General features: G+C 34.1%; 2 non-coding genes across 2 annotated transcripts; both read right to left on the bottom strand.

The window, feature by feature from the left end:
* Positions 1–8,126: 8,126 nt before the first annotated feature.
* TRNAI-AAU (transfer RNA isoleucine (anticodon AAU)) lies at positions 8,127–8,200 on the bottom strand. Its single transcript has one exon. It is a non-coding gene; the product is annotated as a tRNA-Ile (tRNA).
* A 442-nt stretch (positions 8,201–8,642) lies between these two features.
* On the bottom strand, positions 8,643–8,715 carry TRNAK-CUU (transfer RNA lysine (anticodon CUU)). The gene has a single exon. It is a non-coding gene; the product is annotated as a tRNA-Lys (tRNA).
* Positions 8,716–25,599: the final 16,884 nt, after the last annotated feature.

The following is a 25,599-nucleotide window of genomic DNA, read 5'->3' as shown; positions in this document are numbered from 1 at the left end:
ATGGCGATTCATTCTCCTTCGCGAATTTCTCCAAAAAGGCTCTATTATAGACTAGCTCGGGTTGAGGCAAATGATACATCCGTCTCAAGTCATCAGGCTTGAAGGAACCGAAAATCCTTCCATCCTTAGTATGGAAGGTTCTATCAGTGAGAGTAATTTCTTCAATTGCCCAACGTACCACATCAGTATAAGGCAAGACTTGTTCTCTGGCTGCTATTCTGTGCAGAAAGGAGTCAGCCAAATCTTTAAGAGTTGCCTCAGACTTTCTTAGTTCATCCACACTGGCCTCCGTTACTGTCTGTTCTGGTTGTTCTGCTTCTAGCAAATTGTATGTACCTTGCCATGTAGTACCAGGAAGACCAGTGCATGTAGTATCTGAGATTAAGCCTTTCTTTGAAACCACAGCAGCTTGGCCTGAGACAGGTGTTGGAGTAGAACCTGCCACCTTTTTGAACTTCTTTCCCATCATATTCAGACTCCTCTCGGTTGAATTCTACACAAATGCAAGAGAAATCGTAACAAAGAAATAACAATGACGATCCATAACGGGATAGATATATAACTTGAAGCGTGGTGAGATTAATTCTAAAAGTGGCTGCGGATCTAATGATTCGAGAGGGCACCGTAGATGCAATGATGGTGATTTTACGGCCTACAGCTTCATAAATGACCATTACTTAAGTTATTAAACCGAATGACCCCTTAAAGCGTGCAATAGATTTCTTCAAAGGTCTAATCGTAATTGCTCGTTAATTCGAAGGGGCAAAGCTTTAAATACGCATGCATTACCTTATCCCTTTACTTAACGGCATTTTGAAATTTGTGCTTTTGTCAAATCGGATTTAAATATAACTTTAATGCTTTGAAATAATCATCCTTTTATTAGGAGTTCTGGTCATCATTAAGCGTCATCGCATCGCATCGGGAGTGTGAGTGACATTATCATTTGGGAGAGATCTTGGCGAATGCCGATTGCGACATTGTATCATATTAGCGCGCGAACATAATCCCTAAATGCATATCAATTGATTTACCGACTACCGATAGCGATATCACATCGCATCGGGAAAAAGATCTGAACGTCTTATGAAGATGTATGGGATTTTGCCGACTACCGATAGCGATATCGCATCGGGGAAAAGATGTGTGCTTTTTCTGTGTGTGCATTGGCTATCGCCGATGGCCGATAGCGATATCGCATCGGAAAGAACCAAGGTAGCAAACGGTCTTGCGATTGCCTTTTCGGACTTAACCAAAAATTGCTTATTATTTGTTCAAAAAGGCTTTTGTTAACAAATTCATTTGATTATCATACCTTTTTCGAACAAATTCATTAATGCCAATTAAAATTTTTAAAAGGGACCCATTTCATATGTTAATTGTTTGTGATAAAAATATTATGAAATGGGGGGTTGTTGTAGGGCACAACACTAGGATATTCCCATTCCATGATAGCTCTAATATTTTCCAGATCCACTTCTATACCTTCCTTAGAAACCACATGTCCCAAGTAATGTACCTCTGTCTAAAAGAAATTGCATTTAGTAAGCTTGGCATAAAATTGATGCCCTCTTAGGAATCTCAATATTTTTGCTAAGTGTGCGTCATTCTCTTCCTCATTCATAAAATATATTAATATTATCATCAATGAATACAATCACAAACTAGTCCAAATAAGGACGCAATGCACTATTCATCAAGCACATGAAAGTAGTTGGAGCATTAGTCAAACCGAAGGAACCACAACAAACTCAGAATGCCCATACCTAGTCTGAAAAGCAATATTGTAGATGTCCTCTTCTTTGATGCATACCTGATGATATCTGGATCTTAAGTCAATCTTCAAGAACATTGATGCTCCCTTCAACTGGTCAAAAAAGTCATTAATCCTCGGTAAGGGGTACCTGTTCTTGATCGTCACCTTGTTCCATTGTCTGTAATCAATGCACAACCTGAGACTACCATACTTCTTATTCACAAACAATATTGGTGCACCCCAAGGTGACACACTTGGCCTGATGTATCCCTTGTACAACATTTCCTTCAACTACAACTTTAGCTCTACTAACTCTGTAGTGATCATCCTGTAAGGTGCCTTTGATGCTAATCTTGCCCTTATTACAAACTCAGTAGAAAAGCCCACTTCCTTGTGAGGCATAAACTTTGAAATCTATGCTGGGAACACATCCTGAAACTATTGCAAGATTAGGTACCTCTTTAAGACTTATGCATCCTCAACATCCTTATCTTTATGACTGGAGATATGAACTACAAATAGCACATATCCTTTCCTGCGACTAAGCTTCTCCTACATAGTTTTAACCATTTTAACTGATGTTTCCTTCTTCTTTCCCTGCAAGATTATTTGTTCTCCATTGTCATCCAAGCACTCAATGGCCTTTTCATAAAAATCCACCTTAGTCCTGTGAAAATACAACCAATCCATACCTAGAAGTATATTATATGATCCCAATGGAAGTACATTCAGATGTGTTTATGTAGGCATACCATTTAACTCAAATGCACAAACTCTTACCCAATGATGAACTCTTTTCTTAGTACCTATAGCCAACTTCACTAACCAAGGCTCTACATGCACTTCTTTACTCAAACCACACTTATCCACCAGGTCAGGGTTAACATAACTATAATTAGATCTAGGGTCAATCAAAATAGAAACAACTTCATCACAAAGCTTGTCGTCCATCTCGATAATAGATGGATGGTGATCTGCCTACCTATTATCCAATGTTACATAGATCTGAGGAATGCTCTGCCCAGCATCCCCAACTGTCTGCGCCTCCTATGCACTGTAGATTTGAGGCCTACCACCATGATACAACGGGAAATACTTCTTCAGATGTTTCTTGCCACACATCCAACACTACAACTTTCACCTACCACCACCTTTATTCTACTGCTCTCTAGGTTGCGACACATGTCCCTTCTCAACTACAATAAACTTCGTGTAAGGAGCAACATTCTCTTTCTCACTTGCATCCTGAGGTATTGTTCGCTTTGGTGGCCATTTACATTTAGTCTTATCTTTCCCTTTCCAACCCTGTTGAGACTTTGTATTACGCTTCGATTTTTAAAAAATAGTGTTTCAACTTCCCAATGGCTTCTTCCAGTGACCAAGGCTCATCATACTCAATCTAATCCTTAAATGCTAATGGTAGTCCACTAACAAATCTCTGAACTTTTTTTTTCTCATCCTTAAGATATGGTACATACCTTAGCAACTTTAGGAACTTAGTCGTGTACTCCTCATCTATCATTGTTCTCATCTTCAACTCATAGAACTCCTTATCTTTTCCATCATAGTACCTCTTTGACAAGTAATTCTTCCTGAAAATTCTCTTGAAATGATGCAAACTCAACTACTTTGTCATGTTGTCTCTGACCCACTTCACATCTTCCCACGAGACGTTTGTTTCCCCTTTGAGGCTGAAAATAGCTATCCTAGCGTTCATTTTCTTTGTGTAATCATGCAACTCGAAGAACTTATTCATTCGAAGTAATCATGCATCAGCATCTTCCGACTTCTTCAATTCTCCATCAAATGTAGGTGGCTTGGCTTTCTTGAACTCATCCAGAAAATATCTCGTGTCACTCCTCCTGTAACGATGATGGTGATGATGACAATTATACCTTTCTGAACCAGAACTAGAATAGAACCCATGTCCACTGCCTCTCCTATGAGTTGTATCCAAGAATATTCCATCTTTGACAGTGTTATATCTATCTGACATGTGCCCGCCATGAGATCTGCTACTATATGCTCCATTAGTCATGTCCTCCTATCCATGACTGATCCTAAGTGGTCCTTGTCTCTGCATGTTTGACAAACTCTGAAGGATAACTGCATTGACCTCTGCTTGTTTCTCCTGTGCCCTGGAAAGTGTCTCTTATGATTGAATGATTTTGTCATTATTTGCTTTGCAAATTCTTACTTCCTTCAAGCTTCTCAAAGTGTTTGCTATGTCAGGAAAGTACCCATCACCATGTTATTCATTAAATCTGTAGGGAGAGTCTCGTGAACTGTAATCCACCATTTTTCTAGTCATCTTTAATCTTCTACTTCCTTCCAACATATCATGTCAGATAAACCAAACATAAACATAACCAACATAACTCATTATAGTTCAAGGGAGGATATCTCATCTGCAGGATCAACCAGATTAACATGATACATTTATAATCATAACAATATATCGACCTCATGCATGACAATATCGACAGCATACCATGACCTCATGCACGACAACCATGACCATAAAAATGCATGCATAACAAACATATAGACATTTCCATGCATAAAACATGCATATACAACCAACATGTATGCTTGAAAAACATATTTCATCGATCTAACCTAAGTGTTGAACCATGCTCTGATACCAGCCTGTAACCGCCCTCCTCCCACACTTACCCAAGTTCATCGGTCCACCGGGGTAATTATGTGACGAGGAGTTACTATGATATGACTCAACCTCCTAGGTATATTTAAGGAGCTGGTATCGACAAACTGAATCTTTATTGACCTTCCTCGGGAGCTACAGGATCCCCAAGAGATAAAAAACCACTCAAAGTGCCCAAAACTTGAGCTAACTTGCTTTTTCACTAACCTGGACTCCCATTCACTTGCATAAAAAGGCAAGCCAGCGACTATAAGCCTCTAGTCGCATGGATAGCCCTACATCCCCAGTGATTGTAGTCTAAACTACTCAGTTCTATGCATGCGATCCTGAGATCTGAGCCAATTTTTCAGGGCTAGGATCCAGACCTCTGCCCAAACCTTGATAGAACTTTCCAGAATGATGAATGACACAAGGAAAATCCATTATAGAAAAATTTAGACAAGAACTTGACCTAACAAGCCTTGACCATGACAGACATTTCGTCAAACACATTGTGAACATGTAATCTATAGGTTATAGCGGTCTCGTACTTATCTGAAAATGATCATTAACAATTCATTTACGAATCAAAACATGATGAGAGCCATAACTAAATTCCATCATAAAACCATGCTTAACGAAAATAATAATAGTGATAGAACAACCATGAAAGCCACATAATAACAAGTATAAATAGTCATGAAATACAAGAGGAAAATAAATCTTATTAACATATGCAAAAGCTAACCAAGTCAGGGACTTCCATGTACCACTCGACCATAGATGGGGCTGAACCAAATATTTCTTTCAGCAAATCACCCCCATTCCATATTCCAAGCATGAATGTGGGACTCACAACAAATCAACCAGGGCTTCCTTAGGCTTTACAACAATCCCGCCAAAACTGGTCAAGAGACTCCTAGGCCTAAAACCCTCACCTATACAACCATGCTTTACCATGAATAAACATAATACCAAATAACATAACATATTTTTTCCAATTTTATGGCCCTATCGGGGTTCAATTGAAACTACCACAATGTTTACTCCATTTTATACATCCATGTTAAAGACACACTTTTACTTGTTGAGTGCCAAATCCCCTCCCTTCATTTAGTTGTCAAACTCTTCCTTGATATCACCCTATTGGAACAAAACTATTTACCTAGAAGCATGTCAATAAAAATCAAGATTATAAATCTTATTATTCAAAATAATATTTAATCATATAATTCACAATTGTAAATCTTTCATAATAATTAAATCTAAACGTATAACTAAATACACAAAATTATATGAGAAGTAAAATTTAAATTAAATAAAATGATTTTAAGTTTTTTTTGATACACAACTCCTCATATGTCCCCATGCCATGAATGAACTTAAACATATTTTCTATGACCCAAAGAATTTTTACAAACCTAAATATCATCTCTTAAAGTGACGGACCAATTTTGAAAGAGAAAGAACACCAAAGAAATGAGGTACCGTTTAGGCTTTGGTAGAGGATTATAGCTGTAGATTTAAATAAAATAATGTTGTGTTATAATAGGGTGAAAATAATTTATTATCTAACCTCTGAGTATATGGTTTAATAGTGGAATCTATTTACTTATTGGTGATATTTAGATGAAAGATTATGAAGTGAAAGGATATTAAAAGAAAACATATATAATTGAGTTGAGAGGTGTATTTTAAAACTCAAGTATGAGAGGATGTGTATGTCACTTCTTTAATAAAAGAATAATAAAAATAACAATAATTAATGTTCGGGGAAAACAAAAATGAAAATAACCATATAAATAAACAAAAAACTGTAATACAATTCAATATAAAAAAATTGCAAATCATGCTCCAAAATATTTTAATATTTTAATTAAATATCTGTAAAATAATTTTTTAAAAGAAAAACCATATCTTATGGATATATTAATATCTTTAAAAACATAAATATTTCCACGTTAAAATTGTAATATTTAAAAATATTAATTTGATGTAGTTTTATTATAACTTTTGTTATCATGCCATGTAAAAAAATCATTAAATATAATAGTGATATTTATATTGATATCGATATTAATATTATTAGATTTAATAACTTTGGATTAATAATTTGAGGAAAAGTTTTTGCTTCGAGGGATTTGATTTGATAGATTTGGAGTTAAATGGATCTAGGTTGGTATATAAATTTTTGTAATTCTTATCTATTTGTTTAGGTTGTTATAATGTTATTTCCTATGAGTTGGAATATGGAAGGTAAGAACGTCCTTATCTATATGTTTGACTAAAAGAAAAAAATAGAGTTTCATTGTCTATATGTTTGACTTGTAAATACCATTTTATATGAGTTGGAATAGAGTAGAGTATATGAGTTCGAATAAAGTGTTTTGACTTATGAATACGAGTAGAGTACATGAGTTGGAATACAATGTTTTGACTTATGAATTGGAATAAAGTAGAGCATATGAGTTGGAATAAAGTGTTTTGACTTATGAATTGGAATAAGTAGAGTATATGAGTTGGAATAAAGTGTTTCGACTTATGAATAACAGGGTAGAGTATATGAGTTGGAATACAATATTTTGATTTATGAATACCAGAGTAGAGTATATGAGTTGGAATACAACGTTTTTTGACTTATGAATACCAGAGTATATGAGTTGGAATACAATGTTCTTTGACTTATGAATACCAGAGTATATGAGTATATGAATTAGAATAGAGTAATTAACCTTGTAGTTTAAATAATCCATAGAAATTCGTATTCTTTGAGTAGAGTTTTGTGCTTAAAAGGAGTAAATTTTTGGCCTTTTAGAGTATATGAATCAGAATAGAGTAATGAACCTTGTAGTTTAAATAATCCACATAAATTCTTATTCTTCGAGTAGAGTTTTGTGCTTATAAGGTAGTTTAAATAATCCATGATTCCAAAAGAAATTCTTATTCTTCGAATAGAGTTTTGTGCTTATAAGGTAGTTTAAATAATCCATGATTCCAAAAGAAATTCTTATTCTTCGAATAGAGTTTTGTCCTTTTAGAGTATATGAATCGGAATAGAGTAATTAACCTTGTAGTTTAAATAATCCACATAAATTCTTATTCTTCGAATAGAGTTTTGTGCTTATAAGGTAGTTTAAACAATCTGAGTTTTGTCCTTTTAGAGTATATGGATTGGAATAGAGTAATTAACCTTGTAGTTTAAACAATCCACATAAATTCTTATTCTTCGAGTAGAGTTTTGTGCTTATAAGGTAGTTTAAACAATCCACAATCCATGATTCCGAAAGAAATTCTTATTCTTCAAGTAAAAGTTTTGTGCTCCTCAATTCTGAAAGAAATTCATATTATTCTTCAAATAGAGTTTTGTGCTCAATTCCGAAAGAAATTATTATTCTTCAAGTAGAGTTTTTTGTTTTGTGCTCAATTCCGAAAGAAATTATTATTCTTCAATTAGAGTTTTTTGTTTTGTGCTCAATTCCGAAAGAAATTATTATTCTTCAACTAAAGTTTTGTTTTGTGCTCAATTCCGAAAGAGATTATTATTCTTCAACTAAAGTTTTGTTTTGTGCTCAATTCCGAAAGAGATTATTATTCTTCAACTAAAGTTTTGTTTTGTGCTCAATTCCGAAAGAGATTATCATTCTTCAACTAAATTTTTGTGCCAGAAATTATTATTATTATTCTTCAACTAGAGTTTTGTGCTCAAAATGGAAGGAACGCAGAAAGTGGCCTATGCAGGTCTCGAACCTGCGACCTTCGCGTTATTAGCACGACGCTCTAACCAACTGAGCTAATAGGCCACATGTCCCAGTTTTAAGGACGACCGACTTTGTTCTTTTGCTTATTGGAATAAATTTAATTGCACGAAACCCCATGTCCTTTCCCCGCTTTCAAATCCAACTGATACTGGTCAAATCATTGTATAAGATGGTAACCTTCAAAATTACACTCAAAATCTTCTGGTCTAATAACACCCTCACAATAATACAAATAATTACTTTAGAGAATCTCCTGTTTTGATTTGTACTTCTCCCTTTGTAAATTCTGTCGTCTGTACAGTACATTCTTGAGTTAAGAAATGCACAAAGTGTGCCGAACAGTAAGAAAGTTTGTTGTTGGATTTTTGTTTTGAAGAGATAAATAGGGTCCCATGCAAAAGCTCGCTACCATTTTACTCAAAACACCGAAATTCACGCGATACCTGGATATGATTTTACGAAATTATCAAAAACAAACCTAAGGCGCCCACCGTGGGGCTCGAACCCACGACCACAAGGTTAAGAGCCTTGCGCTCTACCAACTGAGCTAGACGGGCTGATGGAAACAACTGGAAAGCGTCATTTCACTGTGATAGATGCCACAGGTCCCAACATTCTCTACAACATACCGCCTCGATTAAACAAATACACACCTTTTATATTTAGGCATTAATCGCTTTCCTATTGTTTTGGTTATTATAATTATCACCTCTTATTTGGTTATTCTTGGAAATTAAAGATGCATTTGGTTACTTTGTTTATATTATAAACTATATATAATATTTATTAACTTCTAATGTTATAATTGATTATTATGTTATTATTTTTTAATATATTAATGTAATGGATTTGGAAATAAATTCTATAGATGGCACAAGTCTTAAATCTATAATATTTTTAAAATTCATTATAAATATTATAAATAAATCATATATATAATCTAAAATTTATCATTTGTGTTATTTAATATATTCTTTTTAATGTTAATATATTTTTACAAATATTTAATAGTTTTAGTTTTACTACACCAGTGTGCTAAAGTTATAATTTGATTTTCTTTGTTGTACTTGTTGATTTCATCATTATAATAATTATTAAAATATTTTTGACAAATAAAAATATTAGCTTGAATTTTATAATAATTATTAAAATATTTTTGACAAATAAAAATACTAGCTTGAATTTTTAGTTGTACAATTAAATTGTTAAAATATTAGCTTGATATGGTGTTTTGGTATCTGTTTTGATATGGTGTTTTGGGATATGTTTTCATATGGTGTTTTGGAATATGTTTTGGTGATATTGCTATATGTACATATCTATATGGATGTAAATACTGCCATGAGCTATGTTATAAATTTCCAATAAGCAGTATGGTTTTCATGTCATTATGATTGTCATGTTGTTATATTGTCATGCTACTATGCTATCATGTTGTTATGTTATTGTGTTGTTATGTTTTCATGTGGGTTGGCACTTAGCAAGATGATCACCGTAAATACTGCATCGAGCTATGTTATAAAGATCCATGAGCAGTATGTTTTCTTCCCAGCGGTTTGCTGAGGTATATGCGTGATTGAACACTGAGGACGGTATCCCCCAAGGGGGACTCAGGGTTCTGTAACAACCCTAGTGAAAATTTCATGTAATGAAAGTTAAAAATGATAACCACGGTTGATGGGACACTTATTCCAAGCTTAATGTTTGGCAAGACATCCTAGGGGGGTGTTCATTTGGTTTATTACGGCTAAGGAAATTGGCAAAGGAAATGGTTAAGGATTCGGAAAGGAAAAATGTCATTTTTGGCACATTTACTTATGAAAATAATGAAAATTAGGAGAAAAGGGATGTGAAAGGTCACAAGTTGCATGTAAGGAGGAGATTGAAGGAAAATGAAGAAAATAGAGGCCTCATTAATAAAAAGGCTTCTAAGGATCAATTAGAAACCTTTTGTTAGTTCTGTTTTGGAATTCTCTCATTATTCTCTCTCTCTCTCACTCTTGGACACTTAGAGATTTCTTGGAGCACTTTGGCATTGGAGCAAGAAAGGTAAATAAGGCAAGAGGAAGAAAAGATCAAGTAGGGAAAGGCAAGATCAAGCAGCTACAACAGGGTTCATTGCATGTATCAATTTAGATGTGTATTTTCCTTGCTAGATTTCGCGTGCATGGTGTTTCATGTGGTTTTTTTTTCTGTCATGGCATGGGTTTGCCAGGATCGGGTTGTGGATTATGCTAAAGATTGAGAGACTAGGGGGCACTCGAATTCCTCATGGTGTAGGTGGAGAACTTCGGTAGCATCCATGCTTGTTTTGGTTCTTTTCGGTTGGTTATGAGTCCCACATTCATGCTTGGAATATGGCACAGGGGTGATTGGCTAAAGAGAGACTTGGCTCAACCAATCTATGGTCGGGTGGAACGTGGTAGTTGGATCTCCGATTGGTTTTTGCCTTCATTAATGAGAAATTCATTCCCTTGGTTCTCATGTATAAATGTACTGGTTTATATGTGGATTTTATGGCTAATATAGTTATGGTATATATGTTATTACTATGTTGGTTATATGTATGTTTTATGACAACAGCTATGTATGGATCTCAATATGTTTTTACCTGTAAATGAATGGACAATGTATCTATGACCTAATAGATGATAATGCAGCAAAAGACATGAGGGAACAATGGTTCTTAGAAATTATCAGATAAGTATGAGATCCTTATGCCTAATCTTTTTGTTTACACCTGTAGATTACATGTTTGTGATATCTTTCACGAAATGCCTGTCATGGCTAGTAGGGGTCTAGTTAAGGGCTTATTTAACTCATTGCTTCTACTTCATTGTTTCCCTGTTATTTTACTGATCTTAAGATATCATTCCATTCTGGGTAGTGACCTGGGCTCTGGGCCAAAAAAAGTGGCTCAAATCTCAGGACACTAGCACAAAACTGAACAAATTGGTCCCTGCAAGCTGGCATGCAGGCTTGTGAGAGTGTCCAGAGGTCCCTAGATGTTGGCATGTCCATAGCATGAGAGTGTCTAGAGGGAAAGTGATTAGAAGTTTCAATGGGACCCAAGGGCAATCTACCTAAAGTGTTGGCATGGTTCTTAGGGGTCCTATAGCTGATGTGGAAGGTCTGTTTGTTGTGTTTCCATTGATTCCATTTCCTTAAGGTCACATAGGAGGTTGAATCCAACCATAGTAGCCTCTCATCGTATGTTTACCCCGGTTGGTCGGTTACTTGGGAAGATATGGGAGGAGGGTGTTACATTCTTTATATAGAACATTAACAAAGAGTATTCAATCCTTGTGTACTAACCATGCATGTGATTTGTGGTGCAATTACCAGTGTTCATCATCTTGATTGCATTATAAAGGATAATCCCACACTTATTTTGGATGATGTTTCCCTTTGACATCAAAAGTTTTTTCAAGAAGTATAAGGTGAGCCAAGTTTTGAAATTGGACCTCCTCCTGGGAAACCCAATGAGAATATTGTCATTTTTTACCCTTTCAACTTCCATGGGACCAATACCTTCTGAAGAATTGAAATTTTCATAAGATGTAATCACTGAAGAAGTCATTCTATCATTGTTGTCTCCTTGACTCCACCATTGTTGGAACCATTGTTCCATATCTTTATTAGTCAAAATATATTATGTCAGGGAAAGTTCTCAACTAATTGATTAGGGGTCCCCCACCCCTCCTTCACCTTCTTTTACCCTCTCTATGGTTTTGCTTGAATATGCGGGTTCTAGTGCTCCTATCTTACACCTCATGAAATAATGATAGAATCCTTTACAACTTCTAATTATCCATGGGATGAATGGGGAACCACAAGACCAAATGGCATTACATTCTCTTCCCATATTTATGAACCTATTGGACATTAGTGACATTTGCCAAAGGGTTTACTCATTTTCATCTCATCTATGGTGAAGAGGTAATATTATCTATTGAGTGCCAAATCCCCTCCCTTCATTTTAGTTGTCAAAATCTCCCTTGATACCATGCCATTAGAATAAAATCTATATTTACCTTGAAATTTACCAAAAAAAATGCACATTTATAAATCTTATAATGCAAGGTGTATAGCCATATAAGTTGATACGAGAAACTCGTGTTAATGAATGTAAAACCTAGCCCAAGTAAAATAATTCTATTTTTTCTATAGATATGAAAATTCAATGTGTCCATCACCATGATTATTTTCTTTTTTTCCAAGCTAGGTTGTGCCTAGGTTGGGGTCAACCCTTATGTGAGATGGAAGAATAATCTATCTACTTGTGGGATGTTTTCACTAGGATTGTGTGAGGTTGTGCTAAGCCTGAACACCATGTGTGATAGTTTTTTATCCTTAAGAAGTGGCTCCTGCCCTCAACCTCTCCCCATGAGATAGGGACTCAATTCCACACTAACCAACTAATCTACACCTCCTAGATTAACATGAATGAGCTTAACTTTATCTTCAATGGTCCATTTTTTCTTTTTTTAACCTGGATATCATCTCCTAAATATGAAGGTACAATTATAAATAAGAAATAACCCCAATGAAATGAGGTACGCCTAAGACCTTGATATCTTTGGAATCGAAGTAACGGTGTGGTATCATAGGGTGAAAATATTTTCTTATCCAAAGCAAATAAATATAATTTAAGAGTGGAATATATTTAACTAGAGTGATAGATGAAAGGGCATCAACAAATGAAACTGAAGGGTGGAAGGATGTTAAAGAAAAAAATATAAAATAAAACTTATCTATATTTCTAAAACTTATTTTTGTAGGAGGTATACACAAAAATAAATCATTATCTTTATTTCTAGTTCTTTGGAAGGGATAAACAAAAATGGATCCTTATCTATATTTCTAGTTTTGTGGGAGGGATAAACTAACATAAATATTCCTAGCATGTGTGGGTATCAAACATACAACATTTGTCTTATTAGCATGAATATCTAACTAACTAAGCTAATAGGCCACATTTATTTTTTTCTCCTTTTGTAACCCCTTTCGTTAGTGGAACAAATTCAATTACATATGAAACCTTGGGTATTCCTCTCTAATTTGAATTCTCACATATTAGTGGTCAAATCATTATATAAGATGCTAAAATTAAATTCTTGACAATTACACTCAAAATCCCTTGTTCTAACTCTTGCAAAATAATAGTAATAATGGTTTTAAAGCATTTCTTGTTTTGCACTTTTCTGTTTGTAACTTTTGGCTTTTGTACAATATATTTTTGAGTTAAGAAATGCAAGAATTCTACCAAATGGTAGGAAGTAAGGATCTCCTAATCTTGTGCCATCTATCATTACCTTTTTTGCGTATGATGGTTGACCCTCCAAACCCAAAGGGTTGTATCAAAATGCACCCATTTAGTTAGCTAGAAAGTATGCTCTTGTTGATGTGGAGGTTGTAAGGGCCCCATTGGATTACAACATCCTTTTAGGACATGGATATATGTCTTTTCTTCTATGGATGAGAATTTATGCATTTCCTCATTCACCAATGTTTATCCCAAAATATTGAAAGATTCAAAATTTCTTGGAATTTATCATAGTCCTCTGCTAATAGTGACACATCTTGGTCCATCCAATGTTTATATGGTGACAACATCCTAAGAAATTTTCATCTCAACACCTTCTTCATCTAGTGCCTCATCCACAACACCATCATAGTGAGAGAATCTAACCTATCGACCTCCCTTTGCTCAAGTCCCATTCTTGTTTTTTCCTCCAAGGGTACTAAGTATCCCCGTGATGGCTACCTTAAATTGTCTTAATCTCACTTCAGGGATCCTAATGTGGTATTGGGATCCTCCAACCCCTTTTATGCTTTCATCACCAACTCCTCATTTGGTTTTATCACCTATGCAACTTGCATGTGTTGTCCCTATGTCCTCTAAGGAATCTACACAGGCCCAACAGGTCACTACCAAGTCTTGGAGAGTGGCCATGGCCAGGGGAGAACCCAAGAAAGTTAAGGGCACCACTATCTTTGGATAAGTTATGGCCACCTTAACCCTCACACCTAGAACTATCTGTTTGTGTGCTTTATGTGATCTCACCAACCACGCAACCAATAATTTCCCATCACTTGTAGAGTTACCAAACCTCCTTCATTCCAGTGATCTAGACCTAAACCATCCACATTGGTTGTACACACTTCTCTCTCTTGGTCATGGACAAAGAATATTAAATCATGGTGTACTAACCATCCATGTGTTTTTTTTATACTTATGGCCATTATTCTCATCATTGTTCAAAGTTATCTTGGTTTTGGGATGCCCTCACCATCGTACATTGTCTCAATTCCTTTGAAATTGGACCTCCTCTTGAGAAACCCAATGAGAATATTGTTCACAATTTTACCTTTCAAGTTCCAAGGGACCAATAATTTTGAAGACTTGTTATTTTCATCAAATGGAATCATTGAGAACTCATTTCTATGATTGGTGTCCCTTGAGTTTGTCATTGTTGGAACCACCATGTGCTTGTTCCATATCTTTATTCATCAAATCACCCCATGTTCCTATGGAATTGATCAGGGGTCCCCTGCCCCCATTTCATTTTCTTTTACCCCATATGTAGTATTCTCTGAACGTGTGGACTCTAGTGCTCCTATCTTCCACCTCAACAAAGAGACTCTAGAAGCCCTTACAATTTGTAATTATCCATGGGATGACACGCAGGCTATGAATAAACATAAGACCAAATAGCATAACATGATTTTTCCAACTTTATGAGCCTATTAAGCTTCAATTGAAAGTACCACAATGTTTACTCCAGTTTATCCATCCATGGTGAAGACACAATTTTACCTATTCAATGTCAGATCCCTTCCCTTCATTTAGTTGTCAAACTCTTCCTTAATACCACCCCATTAGAATAAAAAATATTTACCTTGAAACATGCTAATCAAAATAATAATTAAATCTAAACATATACTAAATACAAAATTATATGAGAAATAAAATTTAAATTAAATAAAATGACTTTAAGTTTTTTTTTTTTGGATATAAAACTCCCCATAAGTCCCCACACCATGAATGAACTTAACTTATTTTCTACGAACCTAAATATCGTCTCCTAAAGTGAGACTAATTTTGAAAGAGAAAGAACCCCGAAGAAATGAGGTACCTTTTAGGATTTGGTAGAGGATTGTAGCTTTAGATTTAAATAAAATAATGTTGTGTTAAAATAGGGTGAAAATAATTTATTATCTAACATCATTAAAGTAAATGAGTATATGGTTTAACAGTGGAATCTATTTATTTATGGTGATACTTAGATGAAAGAGCATTAACTAATGAAGTGAAGGTGAAAGGATATTAAAAGAAAACATATATAATTTAGTGTATTCACGAAACATATAAGATTCACCTATCAATTGATAGGTGTATTCTACAATTCAAGTATGAGAAGACGTGTATGTTACGTTTCTAATAATATAATAATAATAATAAAAATAATTAATGTTGGTCGAAAAAAAATGAAAATAATCATATAAATATAAAAAATTGTAATACAATTCAATATAAAAAAAATCTTTTAATATATTTTTTATTAAATATTTGTAAAATAAATATTTAAAAGGAAAAACCATATCTTATGGATATATCAATATCTTTAAAGGGCGCTAAAATTGTAATATTTAAAAATATTAATTTGATGTAGTTTTATTATAAATTTTGTTATCATGCTATATAAAAAATAATTAAATCTAAGATTAAAATTAAAATATTGATATTAATATCACTATTAATATTAAATCTAATATCAATATTAATATTATTAGATTTAATAACTTTGGATTAATAATTTGAGGAAAGGTTTGTGTTTCGAGGGATTTGATTTCATATATCTGGACGGATCTAGACTGCTATATAAACTTTTGTTATTATTATCTATCTGTTTGCGTTGATATAATGTTATTTCATATGAGTTTGAATATGGAAGGTGAGAACTTCCTTATCTATATGTTTCACTAAAAGAAAAAAAAATAGAGTTTCCTTATCTATATGTTTGACTTGTAAATACCATTTTATATGAGTTGGAATAGAGTAGAGTAATTAAACTCGTAGTTTTAACAATCCACAATTGTCGAATTCTGAGAGAAATTATTAAAGTAGAGTTTTCTGGTAGGTATACAAGAAAAATGAAAACAACTGATAGATCTAGAGTTAGATGGATTTGGGTTGGTATATAAACTTTTATAATTCCTATCTATCTATTTTTGTTGTTATAATGTTATTTCATATGAGTTGGAATATCAAAGGTGAGAATTTCCTTATCTATATGTTTGACTAAAAGGAAAAAAATAGAGTTTCCTTATCTATATGTTTGACTAAAAGAAAAAAATAGAGTTTACTTATCTATATGTTTGACTTGTGAATATCATTTTATATGAGTTGGAATAGAATAGAGTAATTAACCTCGTAGTTTAAACAATTCACAATTGTCGAATTCTAAGAGAAATTATTAAAGTAGAGGTTTGTGATACATATACAATAAAAATGAAAACGACTAATAAATCTGGTGTTAGATAGACCTAGGCTAGTATATAAACTTTTATAGTTGTTATAATGCTATCTCATATTAGTTGTTTCAGTTGTTATAATATTATTTCATATGAATTGGAATATCAAAAGTGAGAACTTCCTTATGTATATGTTTGACTAAAAGAAAAAAAATAGAGTTCCTTGTGTACATGTTTGATGTGATTATCATTTTATATAAGTTGGAATAAAGTAGAGTATATGAGTTGGAAAAAGGTGTTTTGACTTATGAATAATAGAGTAGAGTATATGAATTGGAATAGAGTAATTAATCTCGTAGTTTAAATAATCCACAATTCCGAAAGAAATTCTTTGAGAAGAGTTATGTTTGATGTGAATACCATTTTATATGAGTTGGAATAAAGTAGAGTATATTTCGAGTAGAGCTATGTTTGATGTGAATGCGATTTTATATGAGTTGGAATAAAGTGTTTTGACTTATGAATACCATAGTAGAATATATGAATTGGAATAGAGTAATTAACCTCGTAGTTAAAATAATCCACAATTTCGAAAGAAATTTTTTGAGTAGAGTTAGAGTATATAAATTGGAATAGAGTAATTAACCTCGTAGTTAAAATAATCCACAACTATGAAAGAAATTCTTCGAGTAGAGTTTTGTGCATATAAGGAATACCACTGGGATACAATTCCTTATTCATATGTTTGACTTGTGGATACCATTATCTATATGTTTGACTTGTTGATACCATTTTATATGAGTTGTGTGACATGGGGATGATTTGTGGATACCATTTTATATGAGTTGTTTGACATGGGGATGATTTCTGGCTACCATTTTGTATGAGTTGTTTGATTTGTAGATACCATTTTATATTAGTTGGAATATAGTATTAACCTCATAATTTAAACAATCCATAGTTGCCGAATTCCGAAAGAAATTCTTCGAGTATATTTTTATGAGTTGGTCGACCTGTGGATACCATTTTATATGAGTTGGAATAGAGTATTAACCTAATAGATTAAGTTGTTTGACTTGTGCATATAAGGAATACAAGTGAAATATAATTCCTTACTTATATGTTTGACTTGTGGATACCATTTTATATGAGTTGTTTGACATGTGGATGATATGTTTGACTTGTGGATACCATTTTATATGAGTTGTTTTACATGTGGATGATATGTTTGACTTGTGGATACCATTTTATATGAGTTGTTTGACTTGTGGATGCCATTTTATATGAGTTGTTCTATATGTTTGACTTGTGGATACCATTTTATATGAGTTGTTTGACATGTGGATGATATGTTTGACTTGTGGATACCATTTTATATTGGAGTAGTCTAACTAGACAGAGGAATTGCCCGGTTTCCATTCCGACCCAGAAACACTTCCAGCTCTGGCAATTCCTCAATCCACCCTCCACCACCTTTCGACAACCCCGCATTCCTCTGCCACCCTTCCACCCTTCGACATTAACTGCCCGAGTATTGTCTCGCAGATCCTCCCATCCGAACGATTCTTGGTCACATCGCGCCGCAGGCGATTGACTGTTTGGAGTTGGTGGTCAGATTTAGAACTACGGTCAAAACCGTGTGCGATCTCCCCCACCTTCAGAACTCTCAAACAAGTAGAGCACAACTCTCACACCAGGCTAAACCACTCCTCGAAATTTTCCATAAAAAATCTCAAACTGAGTGATTAATCAAGCAAACGAGGCAAAAACGCTCCCCATTTTCCATTAAGCTCAGACACAGTCTCGCGATTAGAACTGCAAAACCAGGCAGGTCGAGTTTTTCATTTGAAGCAGTCGAGTTGTTTATTTGAAAAAAATTGTGCAGAGATATAATACCTTTCTTGTAGCAATTAGGGCATCTTTTAAAGTTCTAGCTCTTCCACAGACCTACAAAATAATTTTCCCTTTTTACTCCATAAATTATATTAATTCGACGTTTATGTAAAAATATTCGTGCAAATATAATCACTCGGAGATTAGGTCGTGGATTCCCAGTTCTATGTAAAACTCGGCTTCTTTGTAAAGCAATATGAGCAATATTTCATCATATTGCCTGAGGCTAGGCCGAAGAGAATCGAATAGCCAGTGATGTTTGTAAAGCCGATAGAGAGAGCCCCTCCTGCCAGTTCCAGGCTTCCCAATCTGCCCAGACAGAGAACAGATACCATTGCTCTCACGATAACAACACAATTCGCAGCTACCACAGGGATTGTGATGCCACCTAGCTGTTTCAATTCATCAAGAACCTGAAAATAATAACACCAAGAATTATCATATCAGAAAAATATCCCTCAATAACCCTCAAATCAGTTCAGTTCAATTCATATTCACAACCCACTAGGAACTTGAGAAAACGTGTTCATGAAGAAATTAGAATAAAGAAAACTTATAAACAATAACTTCCATGAAAAAATTTACTACAGTGAATCTAAACTTTTAACTGCCTCTTTATACTTGTGGAACTAAATTGCTAGGGATCGATAGATTGATGAGTGATTGGGCATTACAGTGATGGAACCAACCTCATATTCATCTCATAACTGATAGTTTGATGAGTGATTGGGCATTACAGTGATGGACCCAACCTCATATTCATCTCAGAACTAATAGATTGATTGAGTGATTACGCATCACAGTGATGGACCCAACCTCATATTCATCTCAGAACTAATCAATTATTATGTTGATATAAACCAATTTATCATTTTATATGAATAGAGGGTCATCCAGTATTGGTAACAACTAGTTGACATAAGGCATTACACTGACCTGGCTGAGTAGCACTCTGGACAATCAGTATTGTTTACAACCAGTTGACACCTTTTGGAATTGTTGCACATAGACTGTGTCAGTTGGTAAGTTTCATCTGAGATGAGACCATGTGACCACAAGAATTCATCATTGCTTATGCTGATATCTATGTCTAACAAAGGATTGCCCATCTGCAAGCAATTTAAGGGGAAAAGAAAATGTCAGTACAAAGGATCGAGCACTAATAGATGAACAAATAGATTAGATTTGATTACAACAATAAAAACAAAAGCCCCCCCATGAGCAAGAACTCATTGTTTCACAATGAAATGCACATTCTCTCAAAAACATAATATTACTCAAATCTCCTTGGTGATTTTACCCTTGGTACAGGCCTTACAAGACTAACATTGAATGGAGTTACATTTCAAGCTAGACCTTGAGCCTAGTAAGCTTAAAATAGAAAGAAAAACTTGTTGGGTGTGGAGCCTGATTATCTTCTGTATTCAAAGGTTTCAGCCGGATGTATACCCCAGGAAGATTATACACCCCAAAGCTAAAAACAGATGTAAAATTGCCTTGTAAAAGTATAGTAATTTCTAGTCAATCTGGGTTGTTCCTTAGGCGGATGATTTGACGGTAGATGCTATGTTTAATTTAGGGTTTTTTGCCCTAGAAGGCAACCCCTCACTATATATGAGGGAATTGTATTGCGTCTATAGAGATCTGTATTCTTAGTGAGGAAGAGAGAGGAGATTAAGAGCGAAGAGGGAGTTACAACGGATCTGTTGTAGGTTGTATCTCTTCAATTTGCTAGGTAATATAAAAAGAAGGACTGGTTGTTTCTCTGTGGACGTAGCCCAAACTCTGTGAATCACGTATATCTGTGTCTCTCTTGTTTTATGCGTTTTTTGTGTTTATATTTCTGCAATATTTTATGCGTTCCATTGCTATGTAATATATAATTTTCTAACAAAACCCATGTTTAATAGAGATTGCCCAATAGCACGACTAGAAATGAAAGCCCTTAACCTTTTCATTAGCTACATTCATTATGAAGGTTGTCCCGGTTGACCCTCCCTTTGTAGTTAATGAATGCCATAATCACATGGCTTTATGTAAACAAAATCTACATCATTGGAAGAATCCTAAAATGATTGTGAAAGAAGATAGACATACAACAATTCCTCCGAGGTTAATGGGCTTGATGTTGGGCCTTTTGTTGTGCTCCATCACAAGAGTTGTTAATTGAGGCACATAGTGCCCTGCAAGATTACATCAACCAACATAGTTAGTGTTAAACAAGATACACAAGAACCAATATGAACAGTTTTAAAGAGATTAAAATAACAAGTGAGCATAATCTACATATATGTTAAAAGATAACGCTAGGTCATACCTCCATAACTCTCCTCTGTTATGTAAAAATATACACCTCTGTATTCCATAAATTTCTCAAACCAATTCAAAAGGAAAGACAGGTTGTCTTCAGCTGCATTATTTGACACTTGTTGTTCAATTATAATCTTATTCAATATTTCCCAAAAACTACAGTCGTCATGATCATCAATCTAAGAACATATTTCATTGCAGCAATCAAAAGGAAAGAAATATGGATAACAAATAACATACCAGTCATTGCATCGTTATAATATTGGTAGTTTGAACTAGTGTTGGAATAAGAAAACCCCACACCAACTAGGCTTTCTAGATATAACATGTTTGTTTCTGTCATCAATAAAATTGCACATGGTAAATTTCATGGTATATAGTTAGCTTCTAGTTATGTTTGAGCCTTCAAGTCATCCAAACTATTTCTAATCAATCCAAGAGAAAACAAAGTTGTTACCTGCATTCCAAGAGTACTTATTTCTCCACAAAAGTTCGCCATTGTGTCCCCCGGGTTTAAAAGGACCATGCTCCATGAATGATTCATAACCAAGTGATGAGCATCCAGGCCCTGCATTGTAATCCATATCCATATTCAATTCAAATTTCGGCAATGTCTTAAACTTTTTTCAATAAGGAAAAACTTACATAATAAAAAATAGTAGTTACATTTGCATGATTTTATCTCATCCCCTTGCATCATGATCCCCATATTCTACCTCTCCAAACAAAAAATGTTGTCATCTATCACTCTAATTCCTTGTAAAATTTCATCTATCTATTATTCATATGGTCTACTTTCCTTAAAATCTCATATATCTAGTCAAATGTTAGAGCCTGTTAAAGAGGGTGTGCATTCTGGGTGTATTAACCTCTTGCAAGTTAGATAAGAAACCCAATGAAAAACCACCGTGACTTTAGCTTGGCCAAGATAATACAGTTGGGTCATTGAATGCATTTGTCCTATGCATTATATATATATATATATATATATATATATATATATATATATATATATATATATCCCGGGTTCATTCAAGTCTAGTCCTGCTTAGCAAATGGTCACCCTCAAAAAACATGGCCAACATTTATTGGATTGCATATGTTCATGTTGTTTTAGGAATCTTTCCTTTTAGGAACGCCATGTTCAAAGTGAATGAGGCAAGAAGTTGCATCTTAAAGGAAAGGCTTGCATCCCAAATAGCCTGCATCCTTTTGTGCTATTTATTTTTGCCATTATTGAGATTCTATCTTCTGTTTAATTTTGTTACAATACCAGATTGAACATTAATTTCAATTTTAGTTAGAATGTTGCAAAGAAAGAATTGTAAATCAGAGAAACTACTCAAATAATCAAAAGGTGTCATGAGGCTATCTTAAATTGCACTATATACCCCATAACATCATCAGACAACATATATCGCACTAATTTATCTTTCTGAGCATGCAGGAACTTTTTAAGACTGGTGCACTTAAGAAATCTTACTGTTTTGAAAATTATTCTTGCAAGCTCTGAAATTGAATTTCTAGCTCCACCTTATAACTACTAGTAGGAAATATGACATTGTAACAGTCATAGGGATACTTATATCTAACAATATCGAAAGCATTCAATTTGGTTTTGATACTCCAACAAAATTTGTCAGTCAGTCTTACATTGAATGTGAAAAAAATTATCTACTTTTTTGAATTATATATGACTGAAAAACATGTCGAGTATTAAAAAATAGAAAATCGTCTACTTGTTTAACATGAATTTATTGTTATCTTATTTTTCAGGTTTTTTAAGTGTAAAAAATGGTGCAAAAGTGGCGTTTATGCATTGAAGTGTCCTGCTTTCCAAATCCAGGTCGAGCAGTTGTTAAATTTGTCCTTTACAATATGGCAACAAATCATTTATTTCATGGAAAGAGAGAAGTGCCTGGAATGACGACAAACAATGAGGCATATTACATTGCCCTTGTTGAAGGGCTAAAAGAGGCAAAACAACATGATGTCAATGATATTGAAGTCTTCACCAACTCGGAGTTGATATGTAATCAGATGAAAGGCATCTATCGGGTTCAGAAGGACAATTTAAAACCCCTTCATAAGGAAGCAATAAATTGGAGTTGTCAATTTCAATATTTGACCATCAATTGCTCTGTAGATATTGAAAAGACATCCACTGATATAATGTCCACATCATTTTTAAGCACATATGTAGATGTCAAATATGACATAGGATCACCATCCACTGCAACAGAAATCATTGATCACCATCAATATAGATCCCCATTGTGCGAATGGGTTGTTGTTATCATTTTTCTTGGGTCTATCATAGCATGGTTCTTTCACTAAAGAAGAACCTGTTAATGTTTATTTTTCCCCAACATGCAACGATTACGTTTTTTGTATGGGAGACAAATTTATGGACAAATATAATATATTCCATGTATATGAACAAATGTATTTTGAGAAAAGTAATTGGTTCATGGTTTTTTTATTATCATTAATACATTATGGTGTTGTCTGATCCTTCCAAACACCTTCTCAGATCTTTGTTTCTGGAGAGATATTGATATGCTATGTGATTTGTTTGTTGGTTGTTGATCAGTGATGAAAGGTTTGTTTACTATGTTTATAATGAATTTATTCTTAATAACACTATTATTTCTCAATAACCTAGTCACTCTTCCCGTCTCCACCTTGGATTTCATCCCCATAGTTTTCCCAGATCACAACTCTATTTTGGCTTGACTTCTCTATATTTTGGATCTTGTGTTTATGGATTTATTATGACAGTAAGGACCTAGTCTTTTTAAATCAAAGCAAATCTTGCTCATGCTCAGTGTGTCATAAGTTAGGAAATGTCAATATTTCTCCAAGAAATCAAATCCATCATGATGGTCTACTATGCTAAATCCCCCATGTGACCACTCCACTCCCTCCAAATCTTGCAATAGTTTTTCCTCTACAAAGGGATTCTTAGATAAAAACTAGAATATCTATGAAAGAGTGACCATAGTATCATGCCCTGCTTTAACAAAGTTTAGAATTGCATCTCACACTTTATTTGTCTTTTTTTAATGTATACTTCTAGATTCTCCTCAGAAAAAGAATATTGACAACAGATCAAATTTTACCTTACTTTATATGCATTCATGAGATTTATGGGGTTTTGTATGATGGAATAAGAAAAAATAGTCCAAAAATGATATCTGAATCAATATGGATAGACACAGCCAAATTTGAGACTAGATCAGGATTTGAGTTTTGCAAGAAATTGAATTGTAGAGTGTGGGAAGGGCACTGATAAAAAATATCCTATCATTGTAGTCTCCTAGCATTGTGCACACCCTCTATATTCTATTTACAATCCCAATCAAATTCTACATATGATATTTTTAATTACAGTGGGAAGAGACAAAATTGTGAAGCTCTCCTCCTTACAAGAATGCATGTGATAATGATTTAATGATGGTAGCATCTAATAAGCTCCTACATATTTCCAATATACAAAAATAAATGCCAACAAAATTTCAATAAATAATCTATGGTATGATTTGGAAGTACAACATAAGATCTCATTGAATCCATGTATTTTTATGTCTCAATTGTTGCAAGTTCGTCGACTACTATAGCAACCCACTCTCAATTGGATTCATTTTCAGATGAAAACATAAAAACTAAAACATTTTCGGAGCCTTGCTCAAAATCTTGAAGTTAGTGAGGTGTTGGGTTTGATCAAAGGGAGTTAATTTTAATATTCATATGCCTTTTTTGGAATAACCCAACTTTTGTGTGTTCTACTTCTGTGGTTAAGCTTGGCATCAAATCCTTTGCAGTCCCAGAGCTGTTTATTGAGTCAAAAGTTTGCAACTGTTTCTAATCTCAAGGCAAGTGTTTTTCCTTTCTTTCTTATTTGGCTTCCCCCATTTTGGAGATTTAAGATTGCCTTGTAGTAGCAATAGTAGTCCTTGAGTGCATACTCAAATTTCAGATCTTATAAATTTTATCGTATATATTAGAAACATAAATATTCACCCATGCCTATCTATTAATAAGGAATACAACAATTTTAATCACAAATACCTACTACTTTGTCACACACAACAATTTTAATCATAAATACCTGCTACTTGGTCACACATTACAAGCAGAAGGTTGCAATGGAGGCATTGATTAATCTTCTTGAGGGCGGGTTCCAAGTCCAAATTCTTCTTCATGGCATGAAAGTGACTGATGAGAACACTACTCTAATCCAAGTGAGTACTTCACATCCTGAAAAACTAGAAGCTGTGGGATTCATGTTGGAACCAAACTCGATCCCATCTTCATCCACTAGTGTTGATGATTCACTTTTCATGCTTTCTCATGCTGCTTCTTGGACTTCATCAATGTAAGATTGCTTTATTTATTTTAACAATCTATTGTGGCTCACATTGTGAGGTTATGATGCACTGATAATTGGCCCAAAATGATCATCTTTACTGAATGTGTTGACTTGATTAGCAACATCTATATTTGCAACATCTATATTTTTTCAATACTTTCATTTGTTCTTTAGTATAAGATAAAAAAATAGAGAATAAAATTCAATAAAAATTAAATTTTGCAAAAATAGAGATTCATGGAGTAAGGAATAACTTGAAAACTGTATAAATTTTAAATAGTAATTGTTTACTGGTTTCTATTTATGTTCCACGAGGGTCTTATGAAGCACTTGTGCTTCAGGATAAATGGAAAACGCTTGTCCACACTGCAACAATTGCTCCACACCA

Source organism: Pinus tabuliformis, chromosome 6 (assembly GCF_031772625.1).
Source record: "Pinus tabuliformis cultivar Carrire ecotype Pingquan chromosome 6, CPIR1, whole genome shotgun sequence".
Lineage (NCBI taxonomy): Eukaryota > Viridiplantae > Streptophyta > Pinopsida > Pinales > Pinaceae > Pinus > Pinus tabuliformis.
Note: the sequence above shows the minus strand (reverse complement) of the source record. Positions and strands in the feature narration are given on the sequence as shown.